This window comes from Leiobunum rupestre, chromosome 6 (genome assembly GCF_980474605.1).
Source record: "Leiobunum rupestre chromosome 6, qqLeiRupe1.1.hap1, whole genome shotgun sequence".
NCBI classification, from domain to species: domain Eukaryota; kingdom Metazoa; phylum Arthropoda; class Arachnida; order Opiliones; family Sclerosomatidae; genus Leiobunum; species Leiobunum rupestre.
Window position 1 is genome coordinate 4,309,331 of NC_143389.1, and position 16,731 is coordinate 4,326,061.

At 40.0% G+C, this 16,731-nt stretch overlaps 7 non-coding genes and 3 pseudogenes across 7 annotated transcripts; 4 read left to right on the top strand and 6 right to left on the bottom strand.

The window, feature by feature from the left end:
- Positions 1 to 481: 481 nt before the first annotated feature.
- LOC149938641 (U2 spliceosomal RNA) lies at positions 482 to 673 on the bottom strand. The gene has a single exon (XR_016481516.1). It is a non-coding gene; the product is annotated as a U2 spliceosomal RNA (small nuclear RNA).
- Positions 674 to 1,826: 1,153 nt separating this feature from the next.
- Positions 1,827 to 1,945, top strand: LOC149938642 (5S ribosomal RNA). The gene has a single exon (XR_016482101.1). It is a non-coding gene; the product is annotated as a 5S ribosomal RNA (ribosomal RNA).
- A 1,979-nt stretch (positions 1,946 to 3,924) lies between these two features.
- Positions 3,925 to 4,116, bottom strand: LOC149938643 (U2 spliceosomal RNA). The gene has a single exon (XR_016481517.1). It is a non-coding gene; the product is annotated as a U2 spliceosomal RNA (small nuclear RNA).
- A 1,151-nt stretch (positions 4,117 to 5,267) lies between these two features.
- Positions 5,268 to 5,386, top strand: LOC149938644 (5S ribosomal RNA). Its single transcript, XR_016482102.1, has one exon. It is a non-coding gene; the product is annotated as a 5S ribosomal RNA (ribosomal RNA).
- A 1,979-nt stretch (positions 5,387 to 7,365) lies between these two features.
- Positions 7,366 to 7,556, bottom strand: LOC149938645 (U2 spliceosomal RNA). The gene has a single exon (XR_016481705.1). It is a non-coding gene; the product is annotated as a U2 spliceosomal RNA (small nuclear RNA).
- A 1,791-nt stretch (positions 7,557 to 9,347) lies between these two features.
- LOC149938646 (U2 spliceosomal RNA) lies at positions 9,348 to 9,506 on the bottom strand (annotated as a pseudogene).
- Positions 9,507 to 10,659: 1,153 nt separating this feature from the next.
- LOC149938647 (5S ribosomal RNA) lies at positions 10,660 to 10,778 on the top strand. Its single transcript, XR_016482103.1, has one exon. It is a non-coding gene; the product is annotated as a 5S ribosomal RNA (ribosomal RNA).
- A 1,979-nt stretch (positions 10,779 to 12,757) lies between these two features.
- Positions 12,758 to 12,937, bottom strand: LOC149938648 (U2 spliceosomal RNA; annotated as a pseudogene).
- A 1,421-nt stretch (positions 12,938 to 14,358) lies between these two features.
- On the bottom strand, positions 14,359 to 14,488 carry LOC149938649 (U2 spliceosomal RNA; annotated as a pseudogene).
- Positions 14,489 to 15,639: 1,151 nt separating this feature from the next.
- On the top strand, positions 15,640 to 15,758 carry LOC149938650 (5S ribosomal RNA). Its single transcript, XR_016482104.1, has one exon. It is a non-coding gene; the product is annotated as a 5S ribosomal RNA (ribosomal RNA).
- Positions 15,759 to 16,731: the final 973 nt, after the last annotated feature.

Consider the following 16,731-nt stretch of genomic DNA (forward strand, 5'->3'; position numbering starts at 1 on the left):
AGCATCCACTCCTTGGGTATCCATAATGGAGGAGAGGACTGAAAGGGGGAAAACCAAGCATGGACGCGCCCAGGAAAATACCAAGGAGGATAGGAAGGGAGGCGAAGTAGGAGGGATGAACGCGGCAGCATCCTTGTAAGAAGCTTAGCGGCGGGAAAATTTCGGAAAAATGGCGGCTAGACGTAGCGTAGCTGCCGCAATCTTGCCGCCATTCATCCCTCCTACTTCGCCTCCCTTCCTATCCTCCGTGAAAATACCGCGAAAAAGAGTGTATAACTAGGTAAAAGAAAATTCAAAAACTGGAATCTTTCCGATTCTTCATTATTAACTATTCGACAATAAGGATTTTACCACTTATGACGTCAGAGGGGCAATATATTATAATAAAGAAATATATATAAAGACAGCCAAATAACATTTCCCGGAAATACTGTGTTGCGCAGTGCGCCATTATAAGAGCGTTTGATTTTTGATTTCAAGAGAGAAGTGGGCCGATCCCGGATTTACTGCAATACCAGGCCGACCCGTGGCGGAGGTGGAGCAAGCTCCGACCACTCCGCCGCCGTCCAAAAATAAGTTTAATATCTTGGGCCCCGATGGGACCCGTATCAGATATTAAGCTGATAAGAACAGATACTACACTTTGATCTTAGCCAAAAGGCCGAGAAGCGATAACCCGCTAGGAGCCGTCACTGTTTAACAAAGTAAAAAGAGAGAATTCGAGCATTTCAAATATTTCATAATTACGTCACCGAATGTTGGTCCTGGTGGGAGATGACAACGTTTGTAGCCATCGCGCGAACAAAGGAGAAGACGATATCTTGAATCCGTGAAATAGAGGTACACCGCCAGGCCCGGACTGGCACTTTTGGGGTCATCGGCTAGAGACAGTAGAGTGGGCCACTTTACCGGGCCGTATGGAAAAAAAATCTAAATGGTGGTTTATAGGACCATAAATAACGTATTAAGTGTACTAGATTCTACGTGAAACGTCAAACGCGTTTAAATGACCATTTAGGAAAAATTTATTATAAGCGAATAGAGCGTTCTATAAAAGTGGACCATAACCGGTCACTTTTCATACAGACTATAGAGCTGGTTCAGCAGGACTAACAACTTTTGTTATTCTTTGGTTTAAGAGAATTCGGCTTATGTCCTGTCTTTATATGAATATTTTAGAGACGTACCTTTTAGGAGTTGTAGGAGGCACCCTAGGTGTTGAAGTATGTTTGGGGTTAAGGATATTTTCATGATCTAAGTTTCATCTTAAACACGTGGATTTGGGACTAGTATTTTCTAGAATTTTTCTTATTTGCCATCATACATTTATTACAAAAATCATTTAAAATAAGAAAAAAGGCGCGGAAAGCAAAGCCGGAAATATGTGAAGCCTAGGCTAGCAACTACGCTACTAATAAAAATTGACTGCTCTCAATTTCTTACGGGTTTGCCAGATAAATATATTTCTCTAAGACGAAAAACCGGCCAAACCTTCACCTCCTCCGAACTCCAAAGGGGGAAAGCACACCACACCAATTTTATAGATTCGTAAACGCGCCTTCCCAATCGACCGCCATCACCTTACAGTCTACGGGGAGGGTGATGAAAAAACTGGTTTGGGGGGGGGGGGGGGGATGAAATTTCTGCGGTAAAGGGCTTGCTCGTTGGTTGTCTGTACGATAATATCGGCGCCCAGTAAACGTTTCTAAAAAGAGTGTATAGAACGTTCTATTGGAGCCGCATGCAGCCGGTGGCCCTCGGCGATCACCAACCTACCAGGACCTGGCTAGTCGCGGCTTGTCCACCGCTATCAATTACACTCTAGCGGCAACGGCCATATCACGCTGAATACACCGGTTCTCGTCTGATCACCGAAGTTAAGCAGCGTCGAGCGCGGTCAGTACTTGGGAGGGAGACCACCTGGGAACACCGCGTGCCGTTGGCTACTCATTTATTTTCGCGGGATGGGATTTGCGTCTTTTAACAGGAAAATACCTTCATCCTATCATTTTGACGCTGCTTTTTTATGCAATTAAAAGTTCGCCCAGACGATAATATTATTTCGGTCAACTCTTGGCCTTTTTTTAACAACTGGCAGCATCTTTCCGTGAATAAAATACATGTTAGTATCAAAATTGAACAAAATAAAATGGCGAGAAAATTGGTTTTCATTTTATTCTACTTAAGGCTTGTACTTAAAATAGTACTAACTTACTTACTTACTTACTTACTTACTTACTTACTTACTTACTAACTAACTAACTAACTAACTAACTAACTAACTAACTAACTAACTAACTAATTAACTAACTAACTAACTAACTAACTAATTAACTAACTAACTAACTAACTAACTAACTAACTAACGTTTATCTCTAAACAAAAACATTTCCGCGGTAAAATCCACTCTGAAATGGCCTTTTCTGGTTTTGGAATGAAGTCCAAAGTTAAAATTTTATTAACAAATTCTAATTGTGAAATATATTTTTTGTTCTAAATTTTAATCTTAAATGTAATTTAAATAGTTGAATCTAAAAAAGGACTTTTGGAAAATGTTTTATAGAAGGTTTTATCATGGGACAGCCGCATGGATTAGGGGAGTAACCCAAAAATACAAAATATCAAAACAAACCACGAAATTAAATAATAAAACGGAGACAGAGATATATTTTTTAAACAAAATAATATAGCTAACTTTTATCTATTAATTGTTTTAGGTGATGTAGTTTATGTAAAATATAAAAATGAACCTTGGCACAATATAAATTTAATGTCATGTTTTATTGATACTTAGAAAAAGTAACAAACATTTCAAAAGTCAGATCTTTGAGATCATTATTAAAAAAATATAACATTTTAAATCCGAACTCCTCTATAAATATTAAAATTATAAATTCCTAATCTACTTTAACAAAAGATATATCATATTAAGTTTAATACTATTAATGTTAGGAATAATCATGACTTTGAGATAAATAGAACAAAAATGTTTAATTCCAAATATAGTTAATTATAGAGCAATATATAATAAATGATTTTGTACTTACCAAAAATAAGCCTTGCCACTTTATATCTTGGTAATGTAGCTGCCGCGGGCGGCGGGCCCCCGGCGGCGACTCACTGTCCACGGAAGACGGGAAGAGAGAAAAAATGGAGAGGGGCTTATTTCGTGTTTTCTCTTTACGCGGAACATCTTGGCTGGAACCCAATGACCTAAAAATGAGGGGCGCGCTGTCTCTACCCACCATACCGAAACCCGCGAATTTACGTTATGAAAACCGGTTCCTTCAGCCAACCACTTAGAACATGCACGATTTACGAACCTTGGGTTACGAATAAAACCACAGGAATAACACAGAACAACCTCTTTTCGCGCCTTTATTTTACCCCTCTTACTTGCCTCCCGCTCGTCGGCCATTGCCTCTGCCCTAAACGGGGAGTCTAGCATCCACTCCTTGGGTATCCATAATGGAGGAGAGGACTGAAAGGGGGAAAACCAAGCATGGACGCGCCCAGGAAAATACCAAGGAGGATAGGAAGGGAGGCGAAGTAGGAGGGATGAACGCGGCAGCATCCTTGTAAGAAGCTTAGCGGCGGGAAAATTTCGGAAAAATGGCGGCTAGACGTAGCGTAGCTGCCGCAATCTTGCCGCCATTCATCCCTCCTACTTCGCCTCCCTTCCTATCCTCCGTGAAAATACCGCGAAAAAGAGTGTATAACTAGGTAAAAGAAAATTCAAAAACTGGAATCTTTCCGATTCTTCATTATTAACTATTCGACAATAAGGATTTTACCACTTATGACGTCAGAGGGGCAATATATTATAATAAAGAAATATATATAAAGACAGCCAAATAACATTTCCCGGAAATACTGTGTTGCGCAGTGCGCCATTATAAGAGCGTTTGATTTTTGATTTCAAGAGAGAAGTGGGCCGATCCCGGATTTACTGCAATACCAGGCCGACCCGTGGCGGAGGTGGAGCAAGCTCCGACCACTCCGCCGCCGTCCAAAAATAAGTTTAATATCTTGGGCCCCGATGGGACCCGTATCAGATATTAAGCTGATAAGAACAGATACTACACTTTGATCTTAGCCAAAAGGCCGAGAAGCGATAACCCGCTAGGAGCCGTCACTGTTTAACAAAGTAAAAAGAGAGAATTCGAGCATTTCAAATATTTCATAATTACGTCACCGAATGTTGGTCCTGGTGGGAGATGACAACGTTTGTAGCCATCGCGCGAACAAAGGAGAAGACGATATCTTGAATCCGTGAAATAGAGGTACACCGCCAGGCCCGGACTGGCACTTTTGGGGTCATCGGCTAGAGACAGTAGAGTGGGCCACTTTACCGGGCCGTATGGAAAAAAAATCTAAATGGTGGTTTATAGGACCATAAATAACGTATTAAGTGTACTAGATTCTACGTGAAACGTCAAACGCGTTTAAATGACCATTTAGGAAAAATTTATTATAAGCGAATAGAGCGTTCTATAAAAGTGGACCATAACCGGTCACTTTTCATACAGACTATAGAGCTGGTTCAGCAGGACTAACAACTTTTGTTATTCTTTGGTTTAAGAGAATTCGGCTTATGTCCTGTCTTTATATGAATATTTTAGAGACGTACCTTTTAGGAGTTGTAGGAGGCACCCTAGGTGTTGAAGTATGTTTGGGGTTAAGGATATTTTCATGATCTAAGTTTCATCTTAAACACGTGGATTTGGGACTAGTATTTTCTAGAATTTTTCTTATTTGCCATCATACATTTATTACAAAAATCATTTAAAATAAGAAAAAAGGCGCGGAAAGCAAAGCCGGAAATATGTGAAGCCTAGGCTAGCAACTACGCTACTAATAAAAATTGACTGCTCTCAATTTCTTACGGGTTTGCCAGATAAATATATTTCTCTAAGACGAAAAACCGGCCAAACCTTCACCTCCTCCGAACTCCAAAGGGGGAAAGCACACCACACCAATTTTATAGATTCGTAAACGCGCCTTCCCAATCGACCGCCATCACCTTACAGTCTACGGGGAGGGTGATGAAAAAACTGGTTTGGGGGGGGGGGGGGATGAAATTTCTGCGGTAAAGGGCTTGCTCGTTGGTTGTCTGTACGATAATATCGGCGCCCAGTAAACGTTTCTAAAAAGAGTGTATAGAACGTTCTATTGGAGCCGCATGCAGCCGGTGGCCCTCGGCGATCACCAACCTACCAGGACCTGGCTAGTCGCGGCTTGTCCACCGCTATCAATTACACTCTAGCGGCAACGGCCATATCACGCTGAATACACCGGTTCTCGTCTGATCACCGAAGTTAAGCAGCGTCGAGCGCGGTCAGTACTTGGGAGGGAGACCACCTGGGAACACCGCGTGCCGTTGGCTACTCATTTATTTTCGCGGGATGGGATTTGCGTCTTTTAACAGGAAAATACCTTCATCCTATCATTTTGACGCTGCTTTTTTATGCAATTAAAAGTTCGCCCAGACGATAATATTATTTCGGTCAACTCTTGGCCTTTTTTTAACAACTGGCAGCATCTTTCCGTGAATAAAATACATGTTAGTATCAAAATTGAACAAAATAAAATGGCGAGAAAATTGGTTTTCATTTTATTCTACTTAAGGCTTGTACTTAAAATAGTACTAACTTACTTACTTACTTACTTACTTACTTACTTACTTACTTACTAACTAACTAACTAACTAACTAACTAACTAACTAACTAACTAACTAACTAATTAACTAACTAACTAACTAACTAACTAATTAACTAACTAACTAACTAACTAACTAACTAACTAACGTTTATCTCTAAACAAAAACATTTCCGCGGTAAAATCCACTCTGAAATGGCCTTTTCTGGTTTTGGAATGAAGTCCAAAGTTAAAATTTTATTAACAAATTCTAATTGTGAAATATATTTTTTGTTCTAAATTTTAATCTTAAATGTAATTTAAATAGTTGAATCTAAAAAAGGACTTTTGGAAAATGTTTTATAGAAGGTTTTATCATGGGACAGCCGCATGGATTAGGGGAGTAACCCAAAAATACAAAATATCAAAACAAACCACGAAATTAAATAATAAAACGGAGACAGAGATATATTTTTTAAACAAAATAATATAGCTAACTTTTATCTATTAATTGTTTTAGGTGATGTAGTTTATGTAAAATATAAAAATGAACCTTGGCACAATATAAATTTAATGTCATGTTTTATTGATACTTAGAAAAAGTAACAAACATTTCAAAAGTCAGATCTTTGAGATCATTATTAAAAAAATATAACATTTTAAATCCGAACTCCTCTATAAATATTAAAATTATAAATTCCTAATCTACTTTAACAAAAGATATATCATATTAAGTTTAATACTATTAATGTTAGGAATAATCATGACTTTGAGATAAATAGAACAAAAATGTTTAATTCCAAATATAGTTAATTATAGAGCAATATATAATAAATGATTTTGTACTTACCAAAAATAAGCCTTGCCACTTTATATCTTGGTAATGTAGCTGCCGCGGGCGGCGGGCCCCCGGCGGCGACTCACTGTCCACGGAAGACGGGAAGAGAGAAAAAATGGAGAGGGGCTTATTTCGTGTTTTCTCTTTACGCGGAACATCTTGGCTGGAACCCAATGACCTAAAAATGAGGGGCGCGCTGTCTCTACCCACCATACCGAAACCCGCGAATTTACGTTATGAAAACCGGTTCCTTCAGCCAACCACTTAGAACATGCACGATTTACGAACCTTGGGTTACGAATAAAACCACAGGAATAACACAGAACAACCTCTTTTCGCGCCTTTATTTTACCCCTCTTACTTGCCTCCCGCTCGTCGGCCATTGCCTCTGCCCTAAACGGGGAGTCTAGCATCCACTCCTTGGGTATCCATAATGGAGGAGAGGACTGAAAGGGGGAAAACCAAGCATGGACGCGCCCAGGAAAATACCAAGGAGGATAGGAAGGGAGGCGAAGTAGGAGGGATGAACGCGGCAGCATCCTTGTAAGAAGCTTAGCGGCGGGAAAATTTCGGAAAAATGGCGGCTAGACGTAGCGTAGCTGCCGCAATCTTGCCGCCATTCATCCCTCCTACTTCGCCTCCCTTCCTATCCTCCGTGAAAATACCGCGAAAAAGAGTGTATAACTAGGTAAAAGAAAATTCAAAAACTGGAATCTTTCCGATTCTTCATTATTAACTATTCGACAATAAGGATTTTACCACTTATGACGTCAGAGGGGCAATATATTATAATAAAGAAATATATATAAAGACAGCCAAATAACATTTCCCGGAAATACTGTGTTGCGCAGTGCGCCATTATAAGAGCGTTTGATTTTTGATTTCAAGAGAGAAGTGGGCCGATCCCGGATTTACTGCAATACCAGGCCGACCCGTGGCGGAGGTGGAGCAAGCTCCGACCACTCCGCCGCCGTCCAAAAATAAGTTTAATATCTTGGGCCCCGATGGGACCCGTATCAGATATTAAGCTGATAAGAACAGATACTGAATTTGTTTATTTAAAATTCGTTGTCAAGGTTACAAGTGTCCGCGTTATTAAAAAATTTAAATTATCGCGAACACTGTATTAAACAAAAAAATGGATTGTTGCATACATCAGTCAAAGCGCTAAACGAGCGTAAAAATACTTGTCGTTCCAAAAATAAAATTAGACGCGATAATTTACAATACTATTTACAGTTATCTACATGTCGAGTGAAGGTAAGTTAATATAATTTACTTCAGGTATTAGTATCCTATAAATTAATTTAAATTTAAGCATACAATTCTAATTTTTTCTTTTTGTTTTTTCAGGTTCTACAGTTTTCAAGGTAAGTATATCAGGTAAGTTTATTTTTTTTTTTTAACAATAGGTTCTAAATAATTTTTAAATTTTCTTTTACAGGGTAAACAGGTTCCGCGGTACGTATCAGGTGAGTTATTCATATTAAGCATACAATAATCTTTTAAAATATATATAAAAATAACTTTTAAAATTGTAAAGTTAAAATTTACAATAAAAGCGTATTTAAAACTAAGAAAGTAATTTAAAAACATATTTACATATCACCATAAGGGCCTATTTTTTCCCTTTTTTGGTAAATGTTCCTGATGGGGAAGTCTGTACTCGTTTCCTGCGAGTCTGCAAAGTTTGACGTGCCTCAGTTAAGAATTCTTCACGCCATCTGAGTAGCTCAGGTGACTCCGTGACAAAGTTTCCTGCACGCTGGCAAAAGTTCTCTATTTCGCAATCGGTCATTTCTGCAAACTGCCAATCTCGTTCGTAGATCGGACTCTCGTATACTGGGTGTTTCGAGTTGGGAGATGACTCTGGAACGGGTGTGCGCTGTGGCGGAGTCTTCACAGCGTTTGCGTAGCCGTTAGACATTTTTGGCAATTCAGATGCTTTAAGGGAAGACTTTGGCGAAGAGAGACTCCAGCCATCTTCACCCCCCTCAAAACACCCTACTTCTGGTATAGATTCGTCCATCTGTTCTTGATGGTCAGCAGCATCGGTAGCGGTTTCCCGTTCTGCCAGTGGTGCTGGGGTCGAGTTTCGTAAGTTGCCAGTGTCTTCGGGGGCTGGAATATGCCCTTGGATGTCCGAATCTTCTGGAGATGATTGCGCCTTTTTCTTTTTCTTCTTCGGGCAATCCCGAACCTGATGACTGTCTTTACGGCAGTAAAAACACATTCGCTGGACACCTTGATAGACAAGTTGGATGCGATGCCCGCTGATGGTCATCAGGTTCGGGATTGGACTCTTGATCTTTACTTCTAGCCGCCGATTTCCATTGCGGACGTCTTTTAACGGGCCTTTTTGAAATGTTTCCCATGTTTCTGAGAGTACCTCACAATAATTCTTTAAGGCAGATTTCAGAAAGGGTAGCTCCCACCAGCTGGGAGCATCCTTGATTGTTATCTGCGTAACCGGATCGGCGACTCCAACGATGTTGAGGTGCTTGTCACCGACAATAATGCCGGCATCCACAGCCTTCTGATAGCAGAAAGCATCTTTAAAGGTGATCTGGCATTCCGCTTTTCCAATCATCTGGAAGACGGTGATACTCTTGGGGCCAATGCAGTCGAAAAGAGCTACAGCCAAATCTTCTACATTGACCCCGTCGAACTTGATTCTTGCCGTGGCCTTCTTGGAGGACGAAGGCTCGGACTGTGGTTTACACGGCAGCGACGACACGGTAGGCATGGCGACGATGGTGGTGACCGCCGAAGCGGAAACCGGATACTCAGGAACCGCTGGGATGAGCCAAACAGCGACTGGAACGCAGGAGCAGGAACAGGAACTTCAACTGGCACAGGAACTGGGTCGGTGTAGAATGCCGAATCAGCTTGGCAGGTAGACGAGCAGGCACGTATAACTCGCCTTAAAGGCGTATAAACACTTCTCGGCTTAGACTAAGATCGCGGTATAGAACTGATATAGGAAACAGATACTACACTTTGATCTTAGCCAAAAGGCCGAGAAGCGATAACCCGCTAGGAGCCGTCACTGTTTAACAAAGTAAAAAGAGAGAATTCGAGCATTTCAAATATTTCATAATTACGTCACCGAATGTTGGTCCTGGTGGGAGATGACAACGTTTGTAGCCATCGCGCGAACAAAGGAGAAGACGATATCTTGAATCCGTGAAATAGAGGTACACCGCCAGGCCCGGACTGGCACTTTTGGGGTCATCGGCTAGAGACAGTAGAGTGGGCCACTTTACCGGGCCGTATGGAAAAAAAATCTAAATGGTGGTTTATAGGACCATAAATAACGTATTAAGTGTACTAGATTCTACGTGAAACGTCAAACGCGTTTAAATGACCATTTAGGAAAAATTTATTATAAGCGAATAGAGCGTTCTATAAAAGTGGACCATAACCGGTCACTTTTCATACAGACTATAGAGCTGGTTCAGCAGGACTAACAACTTTTGTTATTCTTTGGTTTAAGAGAATTCGGCTTATGTCCTGTCTTTATATGAATATTTTAGAGACGTACCTTTTAGGAGTTGTAGGAGGCACCCTAGGTGTTGAAGTATGTTTGGGGTTAAGGATATTTTCATGATCTAAGTTTCATCTTAAACACGTGGATTTGGGACTAGTATTTTCTAGAATTTTTCTTATTTGCCATCATACATTTATTACAAAAATCATTTAAAATAAGAAAAAAGGCGCGGAAAGCAAAGCCGGAAATATGTGAAGCCTAGGCTAGCAACTACGCTACTAATAAAAATTGACTGCTCTCAATTTCTTACGGGTTTGCCAGATAAATATATTTCTCTAAGACGAAAAACCGGCCAAACCTTCACCTCCTCCGAACTCCAAAGGGGGAAAGCACACCACACCAATTTTATAGATTCGTAAACGCGCCTTCCCAATCGACCGCCATCACCTTACAGTCTACGGGGAGGGTGATGAAAAAACTGGTTTGGGGGGGGGGGGGGGGATGAAATTTCTGCGGTAAAGGGCTTGCTCGTTGGTTGTCTGTACGATAATATCGGCGCCCAGTAAACGTTTCTAAAAAGAGTGTATAGAACGTTCTATTGGAGCCGCATGCAGCCGGTGGCCCTCGGCGATCACCAACCTACCAGGACCTGGCTAGTCGCGGCTTGTCCACCGCTATCAATTACACTCTAGCGGCAACGGCCATATCACGCTGAATACACCGGTTCTCGTCTGATCACCGAAGTTAAGCAGCGTCGAGCGCGGTCAGTACTTGGGAGGGAGACCACCTGGGAACACCGCGTGCCGTTGGCTACTCATTTATTTTCGCGGGATGGGATTTGCGTCTTTTAACAGGAAAATACCTTCATCCTATCATTTTGACGCTGCTTTTTTATGCAATTAAAAGTTCGCCCAGACGATAATATTATTTCGGTCAACTCTTGGCCTTTTTTTAACAACTGGCAGCATCTTTCCGTGAATAAAATACATGTTAGTATCAAAATTGAACAAAATAAAATGGCGAGAAAATTGGTTTTCATTTTATTCTACTTAAGGCTTGTACTTAAAATAGTACTAACTTACTTACTTACTTACTTACTTACTTACTTACTTACTTACTAACTAACTAACTAACTAACTAACTAACTAACTAACTAACTAACTAACTAATTAACTAACTAACTAACTAACTAACTAATTAACTAACTAACTAACTAACTAACTAACTAACTAACGTTTATCTCTAAACAAAAACATTTCCGCGGTAAAATCCACTCTGAAATGGCCTTTTCTGGTTTTGGAATGAAGTCCAAAGTTAAAATTTTATTAACAAATTCTAATTGTGAAATATATTTTTTGTTCTAAATTTTAATCTTAAATGTAATTTAAATAGTTGAATCTAAAAAAGGACTTTTGGAAAATGTTTTATAGAAGGTTTTATCATGGGACAGCCGCATGGATTAGGGGAGTAACCCAAAAATACAAAATATCAAAACAAACCACGAAATTAAATAATAAAACGGAGACAGAGATATATTTTTTAAACAAAATAATATAGCTAACTTTTATCTATTAATTGTTTTAGGTGATGTAGTTTATGTAAAATATAAAAATGAACCTTGGCACAATATAAATTTAATGTCATGTTTTATTGATACTTAGAAAAAGTAACAAACATTTCAAAAGTCAGATCTTTGAGATCATTATTAAAAAAATATAACATTTTAAATCCGAACTCCTCTATAAATATTAAAATTATAAATTCCTAATCTACTTTAACAAAAGATATATCATATTAAGTTTAATACTATTAATGTTAGGAATAATCATGACTTTGAGATAAATAGAACAAAAATGTTTAATTCCAAATATAGTTAATTATAGAGCAATATATAATAAATGATTTTGTACTTACCAAAAATAAGCCTTGCCACTTTATATCTTGGTAATGTAGCTGCCGCGGGCGGCGGGCCCCCGGCGGCGACTCACTGTCCACGGAAGACGGGAAGAGAGAAAAAATGGAGAGGGGCTTATTTCGTGTTTTCTCTTTACGCGGAACATCTTGGCTGGAACCCAATGACCTAAAAATGAGGGGCGCGCTGTCTCTACCCACCATACCGAAACCCGCGAATTTACGTTATGAAAACCGGTTCCTTCAGCCAACCACTTAGAACATGCACGATTTACGAACCTTGGGTTACGAATAAAACCACAGGAATAACACAGAACAACCTCTTTTCGCGCCTTTATTTTACCCCTCTTACTTGCCTCCCGCTCGTCGGCCATTGCCTCTGCCCTAAACGGGGAGTCTAGCATCCACTCCTTGGGTATCCATAATGGAGGAGAGGACTGAAAGGGGGAAAACCAAGCATGGACGCGCCCAGGAAAATACCAAGGAGGATAGGAAGGGAGGCGAAGTAGGAGGGATGAACGCGGCAGCATCCTTGTAAGAAGCTTAGCGGCGGGAAAATTTCGGAAAAATGGCGGCTAGACGTAGCGTAGCTGCCGCAATCTTGCCGCCATTCATCCCTCCTACTTCGCCTCCCTTCCTATCCTCCGTGAAAATACCGCGAAAAAGAGTGTATAACTAGGTAAAAGAAAATTCAAAAACTGGAATCTTTCCGATTCTTCATTATTAACTATTCGACAATAAGGATTTTACCACTTATGACGTCAGAGGGGCAATATATTATAATAAAGAAATATATATAAAGACAGCCAAATAACATTTCCCGGAAATACTGTGTTGCGCAGTGCGCCATTATAAGAGCGTTTGATTTTTGATTTCAAGAGAGAAGTGGGCCGATCCCGGATTTACTGCAATACCAGGCCGACCCGTGGCGGAGGTGGAGCAAGCTCCGACCACTCCGCCGCCGTCCAAAAATAAGTTTAATATCTTGGGCCCCGATGGGACCCGTATCAGATATTAAGCTGATAAGAACAGATACTTTTAATTGTTTATTAAAAGCTTCGTTTTTTTACATTTTTACAATTTTGTCATTTTTGTTCGCGTGTTAATTATTTTAATTTATCGCGAACAATCGTTAAAAGATAAAGGGAACATGGTTAAAAAATCGAGCAAAGAACTATGCTAAAAATTTTAAAAATTAAATTTAAAACATATTTTTGCCTTTTTTCACTTCTTTTTCTGGAGTTTTACTACGTCGTCTCTTTGGATAATTTTTTAAAAGTTCGATGATTTGTGCCGCTTGGTCTTCTGCTCGTTTGGTTAGGATGGGTGAACGTGTGGGTGCTCTGGAGTTGATTTTTGCAAGAAGGGCTTGAAGTTCGGTTTTCCTCAATAGATGTAAATGTAGTTGTGACGGATCGGTATAATTCCACTCTGATGGATCAAATCGGGGTCTGGAGTTGTTGTCGGAGTCAATGGATTCGGGTTCGCTTTCGGGTTCTAGGTCATCGTGATGTGGTGGAGATTTCAAGGCGTCGGCGTATTGGCTTGTTTGGACTGGAGGTTCTGCGTTTCTCTTGTATGGTTCTGGTGATGTTAAAGTCCAGCTTTCTTCAGAGGATTTGGAGTCGTCTGCTTGAGTAAGTATTGAGGGTATGCGTGGTGAGCTTTCTTTTAAGTCTTCTTCTCGGGTGGTAGCGCTAACGATTACCACCTCCAAAGGAGTACGTGTGGAACTTGCGGTGGTTTCCGGATCTTGGGGTAACACGCGGTCTTCGTTTTCCTTCTTCTCTGCCCTCTGGTTTTTCTTTTTTTCGCAGGTGGAGGCAACGTGCCCCTCCTGCTCACAAAAGAAGCATTTCTTGGCAACCCCGGTATAGTATACCAGGGCCCTGCTCCGTCCAAAATAAAGCACATTAGGAACAGTTAGTTTCATTTTCAATTTCACTACACGATCGCCATTCCTTATCCCTTTTAATTCTTTATATTCATCGTGGCGATGAGCTTTAATCTCCCCGTATTGACGCAGGGTTGTCAGAATGGAATCCCATTGAATCCAAGAAGGCAACTGCTTTATGGTAAGCCAGATGCCGTCGTCTTCTACACTCGTGATTTTGCAGGGCTTGTTGTTTACCATTAATTCTCCATAAGAGACAGCTTGTTGCAGGAATGCAAGGGTCGTAAAAGTTAATAAAAAGGATGTATTACCAACAGGTTGCAGTGTTTCGACACTGTCTGGTCCAAGTTTCTCGAGGAAGGCTTGAGCGACTTCCAAGAAGCTACCGCTTACGTCTAAGCGAGCGGTTCGTTTCCTTACCTCCATAGCCATGCTGGCTATGAGAGGATCAGCGGAGAGACGAGACTTCACAGGAGCAGGATCACAGGAGATACAGCTTCAGGTGAGTAACAGGTACGTAGCAGGTGGGTTTTTTTTTTTTCTTTCAGGAACAGCAGCAGCGGAACGGCTCAGCAAAGGATCATCTCGTGCGGTAAGGCAGGCAAACTCGCCTTAAAGGCGTATAAACACTTCTCGCCCCCCGACTAAGATCTCGGTATAGTACTATTGAAGAACAGATACTACACTTTGATCTTAGCCAAAAGGCCGAGAAGCGATAACCCGCTAGGAGCCGTCACTGTTTAACAAAGTAAAAAGAGAGAATTCGAGCATTTCAAATATTTCATAATTACGTCACCGAATGTTGGTCCTGGTGGGAGATGACAACGTTTGTAGCCATCGCGCGAACAAAGGAGAAGACGATATCTTGAATCCGTGAAATAGAGGTACACCGCCAGGCCCGGACTGGCACTTTTGGGGTCATCGGCTAGAGACAGTAGAGTGGGCCACTTTACCGGGCCGTATGGAAAAAAAATCTAAATGGTGGTTTATAGGACCATAAATAACGTATTAAGTGTACTAGATTCTACGTGAAACGTCAAACGCGTTTAAATGACCATTTAGGAAAAATTTATTATAAGCGAATAGAGCGTTCTATAAAAGTGGACCATAACCGGTCACTTTTCATACAGACTATAGAGCTGGTTCAGCAGGACTAACAACTTTTGTTATTCTTTGGTTTAAGAGAATTCGGCTTATGTCCTGTCTTTATATGAATATTTTAGAGACGTACCTTTTAGGAGTTGTAGGAGGCACCCTAGGTGTTGAAGTATGTTTGGGGTTAAGGATATTTTCATGATCTAAGTTTCATCTTAAACACGTGGATTTGGGACTAGTATTTTCTAGAATTTTTCTTATTTGCCATCATACATTTATTACAAAAATCATTTAAAATAAGAAAAAAGGCGCGGAAAGCAAAGCCGGAAATATGTGAAGCCTAGGCTAGCAACTACGCTACTAATAAAAATTGACTGCTCTCAATTTCTTACGGGTTTGCCAGATAAATATATTTCTCTAAGACGAAAAACCGGCCAAACCTTCACCTCCTCCGAACTCCAAAGGGGGAAAGCACACCACACCAATTTTATAGATTCGTAAACGCGCCTTCCCAATCGACCGCCATCACCTTACAGTCTACGGGGAGGGTGATGAAAAAACTGGTTTGGGGGGGGGGGGGGATGAAATTTCTGCGGTAAAGGGCTTGCTCGTTGGTTGTCTGTACGATAATATCGGCGCCCAGTAAACGTTTCTAAAAAGAGTGTATAGAACGTTCTATTGGAGCCGCATGCAGCCGGTGGCCCTCGGCGATCACCAACCTACCAGGACCTGGCTAGTCGCGGCTTGTCCACCGCTATCAATTACACTCTAGCGGCAACGGCCATATCACGCTGAATACACCGGTTCTCGTCTGATCACCGAAGTTAAGCAGCGTCGAGCGCGGTCAGTACTTGGGAGGGAGACCACCTGGGAACACCGCGTGCCGTTGGCTACTCATTTATTTTCGCGGGATGGGATTTGCGTCTTTTAACAGGAAAATACCTTCATCCTATCATTTTGACGCTGCTTTTTTATGCAATTAAAAGTTCGCCCAGACGATAATATTATTTCGGTCAACTCTTGGCCTTTTTTTAACAACTGGCAGCATCTTTCCGTGAATAAAATACATGTTAGTATCAAAATTGAACAAAATAAAATGGCGAGAAAATTGGTTTTCATTTTATTCTACTTAAGGCTTGTACTTAAAATAGTACTAACTTACTTACTTACTTACTTACTTACTTACTTACTTACTTACTAACTAACTAACTAACTAACTAACTAACTAACTAACTAACTAACTAACTAATTAACTAACTAACTAACTAACTAACTAATTAACTAACTAACTAACTAACTAACTAACTAACTAACGTTTATCTCTAAACAAAAACATTTCCGCGGTAAAATCCACTCTGAAATGGCCTTTTCTGGTTTTGGAATGAAGTCCAAAGTTAAAATTTTATTAACAAATTCTAATTGTGAAATATATTTTTTGTTCTAAATTTTAATCTTAAATGTAATTTAAATAGTTGAATCTAAAAAAGGACTTTTGGAAAATGTTTTATAGAAGGTTTTATCATGGGACAGCCGCATGGATTAGGGGAGTAACCCAAAAATACAAAATATCAAAACAAACCACGAAATTAAATAATAAAACGGAGACAGAGATATATTTTTTAAACAAAATAATATAGCTAACTTTTATCTATTAATTGTTTTAGGTGATGTAGTTTATGTAAAATATAAAAATGAACCTTGGCACAATATAAATTTAATGTCATGTTTTATTGATACTTAGAAAAAGTAACAAACATTTCAAAAGTCAGATCTTTGAGATCATTATTAAAAAAATATAACATTTTAAATCCGAACTCCTCTATAAATATTAAAATTATAAATTCCTAATCTACTTTAACAAAAGA